Below are 16103 nucleotides of genomic sequence, written 5' to 3'. Positions count from 1 at the left end.
GAGACCAGCCCGGCCAACACAGCGAAACCCCGTCTCCACCAAAAAAATACGAAAACCAGTCAGGCGTGGCGGCGCGCGCCTGCAATCGCAGGCACTCGGCAGGCTGAGGCAGGAGAATCAGGCAGGGAGGTTGCAGTGAGCTGAGATGGCAGCAGCAGCTTCGGCTCGGCATCACAGGGAGACCGTGGAAAGAGGGGAGAGGGAGACCGTGGGGAGAGGGAGAGGGAGAGGGAGAGGGAGAGGGAGAGGGAGAGGGACTATCTTTTATTTTTTTAAAGCAAATCAGTGAAAGAAAAACAAAAACCTTTGGTTCAGTTATATATTTATGAGTGGAAAAAAATTATAATGTAAATCCCACTCCTTAAAAAACTTAGGTACAAATTACAGCACTACAGATAACCCTCCATTTGCTTCTTTTGTTTCATGAAGACCTTGGAGATTCAACTCATTTTAAGAGACCTAAGTATGAGTTCTCCAGGGAAATATTACACAAACTGGAAGCATCTTGGAACTTTTAAGTATATTCCAAAACATATACTTTTATGCATGCTTTAAACAAACTTTATTTTTTAAAATAAGAGAATCTAAACAAAAAGTATGACGAGCACTAGCATTTAAGTTTTCTGACTTTAGCATTTAAGTAGTCTGACACAGCATTCATTAGTAACCAAGCGGCCCTAAACATGTACAATCTGAACCATGATTTGTTAAATATTACACCCTACTTCCCCAGAACATTTAGGCTGGTCATAAAGTTAAAAATGTGTAAGTAAGTACATAAGCATCATCAGTTATGGACAGCCTCTTGTATAAATTGCTGTTTAGCAATACACAAACTGCTTCAAAGATTTATGCTTATGGGTAGACATTCAATTATATCAATAAAATAGCATGTCCTGAAAATATGAGCACATTTTAAAACATACTAAGATGATTCTGTTAACCACAACAGTCCCACAGGATGACTGAGTAATAACAAGAATCTACTTTAAAAGCAAAAAAAAAAAATTAATCGGCATAGTGAATGATTGATTCAACATAGCTCCCAGGGAACAGACCAGTCACCTGATTGAAGACTCCTTCATATAAGCCATCAACATTCTTTATAACATAAATGACTGCACCCTCCATAAATGACAGCTCATCATCCTTGTCTTTTGTATAATCATACACTGCAGTGATGTTCTCAGTATAATTCTTTGGGGACCTTGCAGTATCCTTATCTGCATATGAAACATTATACTGAACTATTGCAGCCTCCTCGTCTTCATAATCCACCGGAGTGGGTGGTGGTGGAGGTGGAAAGTCATCAAACATGAGAACATTATCTGGTGGTGTCGGTGGTGGAGGAGTTAAACTATCCAATAATAGGGGGTAAAGGTATAGGTACAGCTATGTGAATACTAACACTACTGCCTCCTCTGTTTTCTTGACTTCCCTTCCTCCACTACTTTCATTGTCTGCCTTGGTTTCTGATTTAATGAAGCTGACCTGCCTGGACTATGATGACTTCCAAACCTAGCAGGATGCATCATATAGTCATTAGGAACAGTTGGGGGTTTAATGGGTTCCAGGGTTTTATAAGTATTCTGTCCCAGTAATCCCTGGCCTCGTACGGGAGGACTTGGTGGTTTTGGAAAGAAGGATTTGCTCTTGTTCTTGGCAGTGTGCCAATTCTTTTTTTTTTTTTTTTTTTTGAGACAGTGTTTTGCTCTGTCACCCAGGCTGGAGTGCAGTAGCACGATCTCAGCTCACTGTAACCTTCGCCTCCCGGGTTCAAGCAGTTCTCCTGCCTCAGCCTCCCGAGTAGCTGGGATTACAGGCACCCGCCACCACACCTGGCTAATTTTTTGTGTTTTTAGTAGACCCAGGGTTTCACCACGTTGGCTAGGCTGGTCGTGAACTCCTGACCTCAGGTGATCCACCCACCTTGGCCTCCCAAAGTGCTGGGATTACAGGTGTGAGCCACCGCGCCTGGCTGGCAGTGTGCCAATTCTTGCAGGCTGGTTATTTACATGCTTGGCACCATGGTTCACATCATTCAGAACTGTGTAGGCAATAGGTATCCAAACATACCTTATAAGACGCTCCATATTTGCAGGCGCTATTATTTTGTGAATTCTTGATGTAATCTTATTTGTTGTCCAAATACCAATATCTCTTCGAGCTACTTTCTCTTTATTAATATCCATGGTCTGTGAGATATGATTGCTGAAAGACTCCATTCTTCAAAGTTGAAAGGCTTGGATGTTCACCAACTGGAGTACATTGTTAGACACTGTAGTTTTTTGATAAGTGACACTAACAGGAGGTCCGGTTATGTAGGCTTTGGTCTCTTCTAAAGCTTTTCTCTTGTCTTCACAGTAGTTCGCCACCTGGGTCGGGTTCTGGTAACTCTCTACCAGTGCCCTCTTGTGAGACAGGATCTCCTCTAGTAGCATCTGCAGCTCTGCCATTTTCCACCCTTCTGTATCGGTTCCTCTTGCATTAAAGAAACAGAGGCAGAAAGTTCTACTGAGGCTCCCAGCACCTCACAGCCTGGATGCAAACCACCTTGTCACCTGGTATTGTCAATTTGTTAACATTTTGTTGAGGATTTTTGTATCTATGTTCATGAGAGATATATCTGTAGTTTTCTTGTAATGCCTTTGTCTGATTTTGGTAGTAAGATAATTATGGCCTCACAGAATGAGTAAAGAAGTACTACTTCTGCTTCTATTTCTAGAAGAGACTGTAAATAATTAATGTAATTTCTTCCTTAAATGTTTGGCAAAGTTACCAGTGAACCCATCTGGGCTTTCTGTTTTGGAAGGTTATTAACTATTGATTCAATTTATGTAGTAGACACAAGTCTATTCAGATCATCTATTTCTTCTTGCGTGAGTTTTGGCAGATAGTGTCTTTCAAGAAATTGGTCCATTTTTATCTAGGTTATCAAATTTCTGGATATAGAACTGTTCATAATATTCCTTTATCATCCATGTATCAATAATATCTATGGGATCTGCAGTCATGTACTCTTTTTCATTTCTGATATTAGTCATTTTTGTTCTCTATTTTTCTTAGCTTGGCTAGAGGCTTATTACTTTTGTTGACCTTTACAAAAAACTAGCTTTTTTGTAAAAACTGATTTTATTGACTTTCTCTATTGACTTCCTGTTTTCAATTTCATTGATTGCTGCTCAAATGTTTATTATTTCTTTTCTTCTGTTTACTTCGAATTTAATTTGCTCTTCCTTTTCTAGTTTACTTAGGTGGAAGCTTAGATGATTGATTGTAGATTTTTCTTCTTTTCTAATATATTTATTTAATGCTATAAGTTTCCTTCTAAGCACTGCTTTCACTGCATCCCACAAATTTTGATAAGTTGTATTTTCCTTTCATTTAGTTCAAAATATTTTTTAATTTTTCTTGAGATTTCTTTTTTGACTTATGTGTTATTTCGAAGTGTTTAATCTCCAAGTATTTGGGGATTTTCCAGCTATCTTTCTGTTACTGATTTCTAAGTTTAATTTCATTGTGGTCTGAGAGGAGATATTGTATGATTTTTATTCTTTTTAATTTGTTAAAAATTAAATGGGTCTGCCTTGGTGAATGTTCCATGGAATCTTGAGAAGAATCTATCTTCTCCTGTTATTGGATGAAGTAATCTACAGATACCAACTACATCCAGTTGATGGATGGTGCTGTTAAGTTCAACTATGTACTTACTGATTTTCTGTCTGCTGTATTTGTCCATTTATGATACAGGGGTGTTAAAATCTCCAACTATAATAGTGGGTTCATCTATTTCTCCTTGCAATTCTATCAGTTTTCACTTTACGTATTTTGATGTCCTATTGTTAGGTGCATACATATTAAGGATTATTATGTCTTCTTGGAATACTGACCCTTTTATCATTATGTAAGTTGGTTTCTTTTCTTTTCTTTCTTTCTTTTTTTTGAGACAAAGTCTTGCTCTGTGGGCCAGGCTGGAGAGCAGTGGCATGATCTCTCACTGCAACCTCTGCCTCCCAGGTTCAAGTGATTCTCCTGCCTCAGCCTCCCGAGTAGCTGGGATTACAGGCATGCACCACCATGCCCAGCTAAGTTTTTTATTTTTAGTAGAGACAGGGTTTCACCATGTTGGCCAGGCTGGTCTCGAACTCCTGACCTCAGGTGATCCACCGGCCTCAGCCTTCCAAAGTGCTGGGATTATAGGCATGAGCCACCACGCCCAGCCGGTTGGTGGATTTTTTTTTTTTTTCCTGTTAGTACTTTTAAATATTTTACTCCATTCTCTTCTTGTTCGCACGGTTACTGTGGAGAGGTCATATGTAATCCTTATCTTTGTTCCTCAAAAGGGAGATTACTGTTTCTCTGGCTCTTTTCAAATTTTTCTTTGTCTTCATCTGAAATTTGAATATAATATGTCTAGTTGTAATTTTTTTTTGGCATTTATCCTGCTTGATGTTCTCTGAGCTTCCTGGATCTGTGCTTTGGTGTCTGACATTAATTTGGGGAAATTCTCAGTCTTTGTTGCTTCAAATATTGCTTCTGTTCCTTTCTTATCCTTCTGATATTCCCATTTATGTATATGCTATACTTTTTGTAGTCGTCCCACAGTTTTGAATATTGTGTTCTGATTTTTCAGTCTTTTTTCTCTCTGCTTTTCAGTTTTACAAGTTCCTATTGCCATATCCTCTAGCTCAGAGATTCTTTCCTTAGCCATATCCAATCTCTAATGAGCCCATCAAAGGCATTCTTCATTTCTGTGACAGTCTTTTCATATCTCTAGCATTTTTTTAGAATATCCATCTCTCTGTTTATGTTATTTGTCTATTCCGTGTTGTCTACTTTTATCATTAAAACCCTTAGCTTATCGATTATAGTTTTTTTGGGACAATTTATATTATTTTAATTATTTTTATATACAGAAAACTCAACAGTGTACATTTAACTCACTTTGGTGGCAAGTTCTTTAGCCTTTGCCTTTTCCATATGGGCAATGTGAGCCACAGACTTGGGACCCAGGGCCTTGCCTCCCCAGTGACGGCAGATCTCATCAGATCTGTCATTGTAATTGGTCCTGATAGCTTCCACCAGCTTAGCCAAAGCCCCTTTGTTTTCCGAGTTAACCTGTGTGAAAGCAGCATTGGTGCAGGTCTTCCTGTGGACTAGACATCCCAGCCTTGCCTTCCTTTTGATAACGCAGTAAGGGACCTCCATTTTATGGCACAGGGCAGGCAGGAAGACAACCAGCTTGATGGGCTCGACATCCTGTGCAGTCACCACGGGCTGAGCCTTCTTGTTCTCCACCAAGGTGGCGACGGTGTTAACTCCTGCTCGAAGGACAGGTGGTCTCTTAGTGGGGATGCCCCCTTTGCCCGGAGCTTTCTTCTCAGCCAGGGCCAACAGCCTCTGCTGCTTCTCTTGCTTTGTCTCTGGGCCAGCTTAAACAGCTGAGTAGCTGTTTGGCCTTCCAGGGCCTGGGTAAACTGGTTAATCGCAAGAGGCACTTTCAGCCGCTTATAGAGAATGGCTCTCTGCCCTCATATAGCGGGGCCATTTCACAAAACGAGTGAGCTCGCTTTCAGGCCGGATGTCCTGTCCAATGCCAAAATTCTTAGGCTTTTTCGCAAACAGGGATTCACCACTTTCTTGGCCTGCTGCTTCTTTATGACAGCAGAGGCCAGAGCCACCTTTTTGCCCTTGGCCTTCTTTTCAGCATCTTGGGTGGCAGGAGGAGAGGGCAATTATAGTTTTTTAAATTCCTAGTCAGATAATTCCAACATTCCTGTCATATCTGAGTCTGGTTCTGATGCTCATTCAGTCTCTTCAAACAGCATTTTTTGCCTTTTAGTATGCCTTTTAAGCTTTTGTTAAAGGTGAACATGGTGTACTGAGTTTTTAAAAAAAAAAGTAAAGTAAATAGGATTTTAGTAATGCAGTGGTAAGGTGTCTGGGCGGAGGGGGAGGAAGTGTTCTATAGTCCTACGATTAGGTCTCAGTTTTTATTGTTGTTGTCTTTTTTTTTTTTTTTTTTTTTTTTTTTTTTTTGAGACAGAGTCTTGCTCTGTCGCCCAGGCTGGAGTACAGTGGCGCAATCTCAGCTCACTGCAACCTCTGCCTCCCTGGTTCAAGCAATTCTCCTGCCTCAGCCTCCCAAGTGGCTGGGATTGTAGGCATGCACCACCATGCCTGTCTAATTTTTGTATTTTTAGTAGAGACGGGGTTTCACCACATTGGCCAGGCTGGTCTCCAACTCCTGACCTCTGGTGATCTGCCCACCTCAGCCTCCCAAAGTGCTAGGATTACAGTTGTGAGCCACTGCACCCAGCCTGGTCTCAGTCTTTTGTTGAGCCTGTGCCCCTGCACTGTGAACTTCACAAGCGCTCTTCAGGTGTTTTTCCTCTTAGGTGAGACAAGATAGCTAGAGGAGGCTGGAGTTGGGTCTTTCACTTCCCCCAGGTAGGTTAGGCCGTGATAAAGCCCCAGCAAGTAGGGCTCTGGTAAAATAGTTTCTCCTGAGGCAGGCCTCGTTAGGAAGAATAAAACACTCTGGTATATTTCAAAATGGTTCCTTTTTCCCCTCCCCCTGCCAGAAGCACAATATTTATGATCTAATATGGTATGTCTAGTTGCAATGTTTTTGGCATTTATCTTGCTTGATTTTGAGCTTCCTGGATCTGTGGTTTGGTGTCTGACATTAATTTGGGGGAAATTCTCAGTCATTATTGCTTCAAATATTGTTCCTATTCCTTTATTATCCAATAACATTATCTGATATTTATTGTGAGGACCTGGTAGAGTTCCCAGAAGTAAAACTCACAAAAGTGTGCCCCCATCCCCACCTTGACTGGGTCTCCCTGGAATTTTTAACTCTGAGAGCTGCCCACACTGAGCCTCTATTAATTCATCAATTACAGTTCAGTTATCCTGTCACTGGTTCCGCAGAGGTTTCTGCTCCAGTAAGTTGTGATTCTGCTTCTGCCTGTCTGTCTCTCCAGTCTTTGAGGCAGCAGTTTGCCCTGTGATCTCACTCTCTGACAGATCTAAGAAGAGTTCTCGATTTTTCAGTTTGTTCAGCTTTTTACTTATTGTAAGGCCAGCGTGGTAACTTCTAAGCTTCTTACATGCCAGCTGGGAAACAAGAAGTCCTATCTAGGTTTTTAAAAAATTCGCGCATCATATGTAATTTATCTAAAATTGACATATATTACTTATATAGTAAAGAAAAAGTCTCGTTTTTGCTTTTGTTTTTCCTGCTTGACATATGCAGTTTCTTCCTCAGCAAAGCTCAAGTCAAAGGCTTCTAAGGCTAGATTCTATATAAGGAGCAAACAGGATTTGGGAAATACTCTTCTACTATAGACCATGCTTTATCATAATGGCTTTTAAATTTGCATTTGTTGCCTCATGACCACAAGATGGCTGTTGTGATTTCAGACATTATATCTCAATTCAAGGTATGAAGAGAGGAAAAGCAGCATAAGCCCTGTCTGTCCTTTGCACTAGGAAGACAGAAAATCCTCAACAAATCCTGCTTCAGTCTGGTTGACCAGACCTATGTTTCAGGGATGCTCCCAGCTACAAGAGGCTGGGAAAAGAAGCCTCTGAATGGAAATGTGATGGGCAGGCAAGAAAGGAATTGAGAATGGCTGCTGGATTAGGCAATCCAACCGAACTTTATAATATTTGAAAATGGTATTAACCTTTCCTTCACATTATTGATTCATTCCTTCTGCACAGACAAGAATCAGACATTGACTAAGCTTATGAGTTTACTGTAACCCTGCTGACTCATAGTGTTTATTCAAAACCAATACCTTGATATTATCAACAGAGTCAGGACTGAGAGAAACTGTTTTTAATAAAACAATTTAAAGTTCTAGCAGGAGAAAACAGGGTTGTTTTAATCTCTACCAACCCCACTTTCCCACCTTATATTATACTTTTGGAAGATCTGGATAAGCCTACTCAATCTTCAAGTCTCATTAAATATTTCCTCTTTATTGAGTCCTTCCCTAGACCGTAGATCAGTTTAAGAACTACCTGCTGTATGTTCTCATAGGCCTCTGTTCTTCGCTTATCACAATACTAATGCTATATTTCAATTCCTGATTAGAGTTCTGCCTACCTGACTAAAGAGCAAAGTTCATTGAAGTCAACGATTGTCTTCCCTGTTCACTGCTGATATATAGTATAGACTGTCAATAAATGTTTATTGAATGAATGAATGATTGCATCCCCCTTCCAACACGACCAGAAACTTCAAGATATCTATTATAATTGTCACACAGGGTCAAATTAGGACATCAAAACCACTCAGAATAGTTAAAGCAGAGGGAATTTACTACACTGACTTGATAACACAGGAGATAAAAGATGCTGAGACTGGATCTCAGCATCTGAGACTACCTGAGAAGACTACCTGAGAATGGATGTTACCTCAGATGGGCAGAGCAACAGCAGGAAGCTCTTAGGACCCTTGGGTTGGAGGGACTATATGAAAAACTAATATTACTACAACCCCAAGGAGTCACAAATGTACAGCAGAAGTCCCAGTACAGTGTGGCTCACCTGGGTCCCCTATTTAGAGTCTCACAAGGTCAAAATCAAGATGTTGGCAGGGCTGCATTCCTTTCTGAAGGCTCTAGGTATGAATCTGCTTCCAAGCCCTTTCAGGTTGTTGGCAAATTCAGCTCCATGATAATGTAAGACTGTGGTCCCAGTTTCCTTTCTTTGGTGTCAAATAGGAGTGACTTTCAACCTCTAGAGGCTGCCCCCACATTCCTTGGTTCATGCCTCCCTTCATCTTCAGAGCCAGCAATGGCAGATCAAGTCTTTCTCATGCTTCCAATTTCCCGGACTTCCCCTCTGCCTTATCTCTCCTGCTCCCAGCCGGAGAACTCTCTCCTGTTTTAAGGGCTCATATGATTAGAGTGAGTCCACATGGCTAATTCACAATAATCTTTCCATCTCATAACCTTAATCACATCTACAAAGTCCCTTTTGCCAGGCAATGTGTGGACATCTTTGAGGAACCATTATTCTGGCTATAACAGCCTCCCATTAGTCAAACTCAGCTAGATTTCAGTTGGTACAAGGGGCTGAGAAACAGGCCTGCAGAGCAGAAGAGTGAGGAATAGATCTGAGGACAAGCAGGCTCAGTATCACTACATTTTAAGATGACAACATGTTTTTTCTTCTCAAACTTCGACTGGCCTAACAGATAATTGGCCTAATTTCAACTTGTCAAAGATAATGAATTAATCCCAATTACTATAAAAACAAACAAACGAACAAAACCCACAGTGATGACATACCTGAAATTATATTAATTCAAATATAAGGCAATTGTCAATTGGCTTCCATTATCTGCCCAACCCTGATTCTCAAACAAGGGTCAGCAAAAATTATTATCTTCAGCAGAGGAATATGAAAATGAGGCCTAGGCCAGGGAGGGAAAATGCATACAATTCCAATCTCAAGAAGTGCAGAGTTTGAAGTGAGTCCCTGAGTCCACAGTATATTCTTGGCCCAGTCTCTGGATTAAGCCATCGAGATGAGAGCCAACTAACCCAGAGATTCCTGGAATCATTTTTGCTGTCCCAGAAGACTCAGCCAACCACAGGACCCAGAATTGTCCCCAGAAATATTTATGTCAATAAACTGCTGCCATATGATATCAAACTCCAGCAGGGACCAGGATAGACTGGATAGCAGAATCAAACTCTTAAAATTATCCAGGGCAATCAATGAACAACTCTACCTTGTTGTAATGTTGCACCCTGAATAGTTTTATTAACCACAAAATAACAAGACTGCATTTTGTACTGCTTAAGTTTTTGGACCACACAAGTTTCAGAGATGGTATTTACAGTATTTCAAAACTCAAACGATCATTTTTGGTAATCATCCTCCAGCATTCAACTTGCTTCTCATTAACAAGCCTGCATGGCAGCAGTGCCTAAAAGGGTTACTTCAACATTGAATTTTGTGAAAGCAACAAAAGAACTGTTGACAATAACAAAACTAGTACATGGAATGCTAACACTACAGTCAAGCATAATGAATACTATAGATGACCAATGTTGCAAGGATTCTGTCAGAAACACTCATTCCCTTCTGAGTGAAAACCTTTAGTGAGGTTGATATGACTGAGAATAGGCTCTACTCTGGTCCACTTTACATTTTGTACTGTCCAAACTCTGCTATGCCTCTCATCTCTTGTCTCACTCAGATCTGCATGCAGTAGGATATCACTTTCTTGCATCCTTGACCTTTAGCAGAAATTCTCAGTCTTTGGTTGTTTAAAATTCACCTTGCTGGGCGCAATGGCTCACATCTGTAATCCCAGCACTATGGGAGGGCGGATCATGAGGTCAAGAGATTGAGACCATCCTGGCCAACGTGGTGAAACCCCATCTCTACTAAAAATACAAAAATTAGCTGGGCATGGTGGCACGTGCCTGTAGTCCCAGCTACTCAGGTGCCTGAGGCAGGAGAATTGCTTGAACCCAGGAAGCGGAGGTTGCAGTGAGCCAAGATTGCGCCACTGCACTCCAGCCTGGCGACGGAGCAAGACTCTATCTCAAAAATAAATAAATAAATAAATAAAATTCACCTTAAGAACAGTTCTTTTTTTTTTTTTTTTTTTTTTTTTGAGACAGAGTCTTGCTCTGTCGCCCAGGCTGGAGTGCAGTGGCACGATCTCGGCTCACTGCAAGCTCCACCTCCCGGGTTCACGCCATTCTCCTGCCTCAGCCTCCCAAGTAGCTGGGACTACAGGCACCTGCCACCACCACACCCGGCTAATTTTTTGTATTTTTTTTAGTAGAGACGGGGTTTCACCGCGTGAGCCAGGATGGTCTCGATCTCCTGACCTCATGATCCGCCTGCCTCGGCCTCCCAAAGTGCTGGGATTACAGGCGTGAGCCACTGCGCCCGGCCAAGGATAGTTCTTAAAGAAGTTTGTTCCTTTTAATACACCCTACAAATGCAGACTCCTGTTACCAAGTGCCCTGGAAATGAGGCTTCTCTCTCTTCTCATGGCCCAGGAGCATTCTCCTCTCTCTCATATGAACTCTGTGTTCTCTCTCCAGTGGTCTATAAAAAGATGCTCTCAGTTCCACTCTTTTGTGTTGCATATATTGTCAGCCACCAAAGAAAGGGTTAACTTCTGCTTTGATAGAAAGAGAAATTTTCTGATTGAGGTCTGAGTTGAAAACCAGTGCTTCTTAGGGCAGGAACCTGTGTTACATGATCTTTGAAGTTTAACACTTCAACATTTTTCCTGGCTGCTAAAGCTTGAGCTGTTTTTTAAATTTTATTTTAAAGTATACATACAGTAATATTTACTCTCTTTGCTATACAGTTTTTTGAGTTTTGACCAGTAAATAGAGTGTATAAACCACCATCACAATCAACATTCGAAACAGTTCTGTTGGCCGAGCGTGGTGGCTCGCACCTGTAATCCCAGCACCTTGGGAGGCCGAGGCAGGTGGATCACCTGAGGTCAGAAGTTTGAGACCAGCCTGGCCAACATGAAGAAACCCTGTCTCTACTAAAAATACAAAAAATATCCAGGCATGGTGGTGGATACCTGTAGTCCCGGCTACTTGGGAGGCTGAGGCAGGAGAATCACTTGAATCCAGGAGGTAGAGGTTACAGTGAGCCGAGATTGTGCCACTACACTCCAGCCTAGGTGACACAGTGAGACTCTGTCTTAAAAAAACAAAACAAAAACAGTTCTGTCATCCCAAAAATCTTCTTGAGGCTGCTCCTTCATAATCAACCTTAACTCCAGCAACCATGGATCTGTTCTTGATTCCTGTAGTTTTGCCTTTCCAAGGATGTTATAGAAATGAAATCATACAGTGATATATGAAAGATACAGCCTTTTGAGTCTTTCTCTCACTAAGCATAATACATCAGAGATTCATTCATGTTGTATATATCAATAGTTGGTTCGTTTTTTATCACTGAATAGTATTCTATTGTGTGGGGCATTAGTTTCTTATGGCTGCTATAAGAAATTACCACATTGATAGCTTAAAGCAACAGAAATTTATTCTCTCACAGTTCTGGAGGCCAGAAGTCCAAAATCAGTATTACTGGACTAAAATCAAGGTGTTGTCAGGGCCTCTAGAAATTTTAGGGGCTAATCTGTTACTTGCCAGCTACTGGTGGCTGCCAGCATTCCTTGGCTTATGGCCACATCACTCCAATCTTTGCCTCTCTGGTCATAGTGCCTCCTCTTCTGTCTGTCTAGAGTCAAATCTCCCCTTAACTTTCATTTATAAGGATACATGAAATCTCCCCATGCCAGGATCCTTAACTTAATCACATTTGCAGTCTTTTTTTCTTTTTCTTTGCCATATAAGGTAACATTCACAGGTTCCAGGTATCAGGACATGATATTATCTGAAGGGTCATTATTCAGCCTTCCACATGGATATACCAGAGATTATTTATTCATTCACCCACTGAAGGACATTTGGGTTGTTTCCAGGTTGGGATAATTATGAATAAAGCTGCTATAAGTATTTACATAAAGGTGTTTGTTTTAAGTTTTCATCTCTCTTGGGTAAATACCTGAGAGTGAGACTGCTGGGACAAATAGTAGCATAGTTCAACTTTATGAGAAACTGTCAAACTGATTCCAAAGTGGTTGTACCATTTTGCAATTTCACCAGCAGTATTTGAGAGGTCCAGTTCCTCCACATCCTTGTCAACAGTTGATTGTCAGTTTTTCTGATTGTAGCCATTCTGCTAAGTATGTACTGGTATTTCCCTGTGGTTTTAATTTGCATTTCCCTAATGACTGGTAAGGTTGAGCATTTTTATTCTGTGTTGAACTTTTAATGCTGCATCATTTCATTCCCTCTCTCACTTGGCTTTGTTTTGTCTTAGCTCTCCAAATGTGCTTTAGTAATTGTTTAGAATTAACTGCTTAATAGGTAAAAATCTTATAATTATTAGCTTCTCATGAAGTTAAAACTACTGAGTAACTTTCAACGTAAAGGAAAATTCTTTTTTTTTTTAACCTTGCATCTCCAGCTCAAAGGAAGGAATTCTGTCAAGATGAGTCATCATAGTATTCACAAAATATACCCAAGGTGCATGGTTAGCATGAGGTGATTAGTAAGATTGGTTAAGAGTATGTCTATAATGTACATGTGTTCTTTTTCATCTTTATGCACCTTTTTGGATTAATACCCTATGTTTACCAAAATAATTCGGGAATCTTCCCTTCAAAAATCTGGTTGGAATACAATATTTCTAACTCAGCTTAAGTCCATATAATTAGGTCTTTAGGGCATGCATGGGCCTGAAGTCCAACAAACCAGATTTGCTTAGAAGCAATTTTCTTAACCAATGAAATACTGCCTCTGAAGCTGCCAGAGACTCTGAATATCATCAGGTCTGCTGAGGCACCTGGAGAGTAATAAACCATTTGAATCAGAATCCACCTACTATTGAATGCCAAAACTCTCTCAGGCTAGTTGGTGCATAAAATATGCCTCCATGTTTCCAATAGCTCCAGGATAAATGTCCTGTGCCAAAGAAATAGAACAAGTAAGGCAAAAAACCTCAGGAGGCTTGGAAGATAGGAGAAGTGACAATCTTAGCATAAAGGACTCAAGTATAGACTATTATTCTTTTAAAAAATATTATTAGAATATTTTTATTAACAAAAATAGTAGCAGAAATGGTGTGCCAGTACACTTGTGGCATATATGTTAATAAAAACTAGTAACTATCTTTTATGGCATGTTTATACTATTGTGCCAGACCCTATTATAAGTAGTTGACATAAATTAATTCATTTAATCCTTACAGCTAACGCAAGAGTAGGTACTATTTTTACCCCCATTTATGGATGAACAAACCAAAAAACAAAGAGTTGAAATGATTTTTCCAAGGTCCCAGTGGAGCATCACACAGAGGCAGACAGACCCCACCAAGGCAGATGGCGACTGCTGTCCAGGAACTGTTACCGCATCTCCTACACCCAACCAATGACCAGCCTTATTATGGAGCTTTTCAAAAATCTGATTCTTAGGCCCCGCCCCCAGGATTCTGGTTCAGTCAGTCTGAATTCTGCATCACTTTTGTAGATTACCCTGGTGATTCTGAGCATTAGCTGGGTTGCCAGCATCAGTTTGGTTTCCCATTGGTGATTTGGCAATGTCTTTTTGCTGGTGGATCATTATTAAGTTCCTTCAGACCACACAATACTCCACATCATAGGTAATGGGGCAGGTTACTACTTTTAGAATTTCCAACACAATGAGTAAAAGTCAGAATTAGTATTTTACTTACATATGATACTTCTCGTACCTGAGCTCATCTTCCATTAAAACATATTTTAGCCAGGTGCTGTGGCTCACCCCCATAATTCCAGCACTTTGGGAGGCCAAGGCAGGAAAGTCACTTGAGGCCAGAAGTTCAAGACCAGCCTGGACAACATAGCAAGACTCCATCTCTACAAAAAATTTAAAAATTAGACAGGCATGGTAGTTCGTGCCTGTAGTCCCAGCCACTCAGGAGGCTGAGGTGAGAGGATCACTTGAGCCCAGGAGTCCAAAGCTGCAGCAAGCTATGACAGCACCACTGCACTCCAGCCTGGACAACAGAGCGAGACCCTGTCTCTTTAAAAAACAAAAACAAGCAAAACAAAGCATTTTAATTGTTATGCATAGTATATATGTACATTTTTGTTAAATTAAGACTTATAATCTCATAATGATCATGATTTCCCCCAAATGCTGATGATGACCAAATTTCTATTTCTGTCCCAGACCTTGAACCCCCAGCCTAAAAATCATATTGCATATTGGATGTTTCTTCCTGGAAGAATGTCAAACTGAACAAGTCTGAAACTGATCTTTGTGCATCACACCCCAGCCAAACCTGTTACTTCTCCTACATTCCCTTTTTTGGTGATTGGCTTGTCCACCCACTCAGCCACACCAGCCAAAATGCTGGGAGTCATTTGGATTCCACTGCCTCCCCCACTTCCCATGACCCAACAGTCCACCTGCTTCCCACGGCCTCCCTTTCCTGCTGCCACTGCACCAGTTCACGCCACTTCTTGGAGGACATCGCGGGGTCTATCTCCCAGCTCCCTGTCTTGGGCTGCACTGCTTCCAGAGTGCTTGCTTTCTTTTCTTTCTTCCTCTTTGTTCTTTTGCTTTTGGGTCCAAGCTTCACTTTTTAAAAATGACATAATCTGTTTCAAATATACAATTGAGTACAGAGAATAATAAACAATTGTGTTCTACTAGTTTTATCAACATCTCAACATTATCATGTCATGTTTGCCAATTTATTTAAAGAAATATATATAAATTTATGTATTTAATGTATATTTCAACTGCCAGAGGTCACTGGTTTGAATCCAGCTCCACTACTTACTTACTACATACATATTATATAAAAATATAGGTATTGAAACCCACCTTGACTAGCTGGTCCCCTAGTCCCTGAGTCCCCCTTTCCCAGGGCATTCTCATGAATTTGCTATTATCAATCTCAAGTATGTTAATATTTCCTGTAGACATTTATATGTTCATAAACAATTCAAAGTACTGCTTTGTAGGTTTTTAAACTTTACTAAAATAACGTCATACTGTATATATTCTCTGCAGCCTGCTTCCTTCACTCAATTTTGTTTTTTCTTCTTTTTGCCACATGTTGCCCTAATTCATTCATGTTAACTACCATATGGTATTCTATTATGGCTCTATACTACAATCTATTAATTTATTCTCTGTGGAAGAACATTTAGGGTTTTTTGCTAATACAAACAGTGGAGCATTGCTGTTTTTGAACAGATGTTTGAGAGTTTCTCCAGGCTAAATTCTCAGGAACGGGATTACTTTCCTGGTCTCCCGAGACAGAGACAAATAGTTTCCTGCCTCCTTTTCTCTAATCCGCACTGCCGCCAGAACAATTTTGCTGAAATGCCCATCTGATCCTGTCACTCTCCTGCTTAAGTGCCTTTCATGAAACAAACCTGCCATTCCTCAATAGGACACAAGGGGCCTGTGCTCTGGGCCCTGCTGCTTCTGCAGCCTTCTCTCCCCTCTCCACCCCACCCGTCACCCAGTGCT

At 40.8% G+C, this 16103-nt stretch overlaps 2 pseudogenes; both read right to left on the bottom strand.

Moving 5' to 3' along the window:
* Positions 1-1008: 1008 nt before the first annotated feature.
* Positions 1009-2471, bottom strand: LOC109023141 (abl interactor 1-like; annotated as a pseudogene).
* A 2464-nt stretch (positions 2472-4935) lies between these two features.
* Positions 4936-15013, bottom strand: LOC109023140 (large ribosomal subunit protein eL8-like; annotated as a pseudogene).
* Positions 15014-16103: the final 1090 nt, after the last annotated feature.

This window comes from Gorilla gorilla, chromosome 15, assembly GCF_029281585.2.
Source record: "Gorilla gorilla gorilla isolate KB3781 chromosome 15, NHGRI_mGorGor1-v2.1_pri, whole genome shotgun sequence".
Classification (NCBI taxonomy): domain Eukaryota; kingdom Metazoa; phylum Chordata; class Mammalia; order Primates; family Hominidae; genus Gorilla; species Gorilla gorilla.
Note: the sequence above shows the minus strand (reverse complement) of the source record. Positions and strands in the feature narration are given on the sequence as shown.